The sequence below is a fragment of the Apaloderma vittatum genome, unplaced genomic scaffold (assembly GCF_000703405.1).
Source record: "Apaloderma vittatum isolate BGI_N311 unplaced genomic scaffold, ASM70340v1 scaffold3081, whole genome shotgun sequence".
Lineage (NCBI taxonomy): Eukaryota > Metazoa > Chordata > Aves > Trogoniformes > Trogonidae > Apaloderma > Apaloderma vittatum.
The window spans coordinates 1-233 of record NW_009700625.1 but is presented as its reverse complement, the minus strand read 5'-3'; positions in this window follow the sequence as shown (position 1 = coordinate 233).

The window sequence follows — 233 nt, the reverse complement described above, 5'->3', positions numbered from 1 at the left end:
ACCCACCTGTAACTCCGAGGAGCACACCACGGCTCCCCCAAGCCGCTGCAGCGCTTGGGCACATCCACTAGTTTCGCACAAACCCGTTCAAGAACGACTCAACTGAGTCGCGGCTTTCATGGTGCGGGCATCACGTCTTTACCGGCAGCAGCAGCACCTCGCAGACACACAGAGAAGGGCCAGGAGGCTTCAGGGACCCCGGAGCAATCCCGCCACCCGTCCCCCCAGCTCCA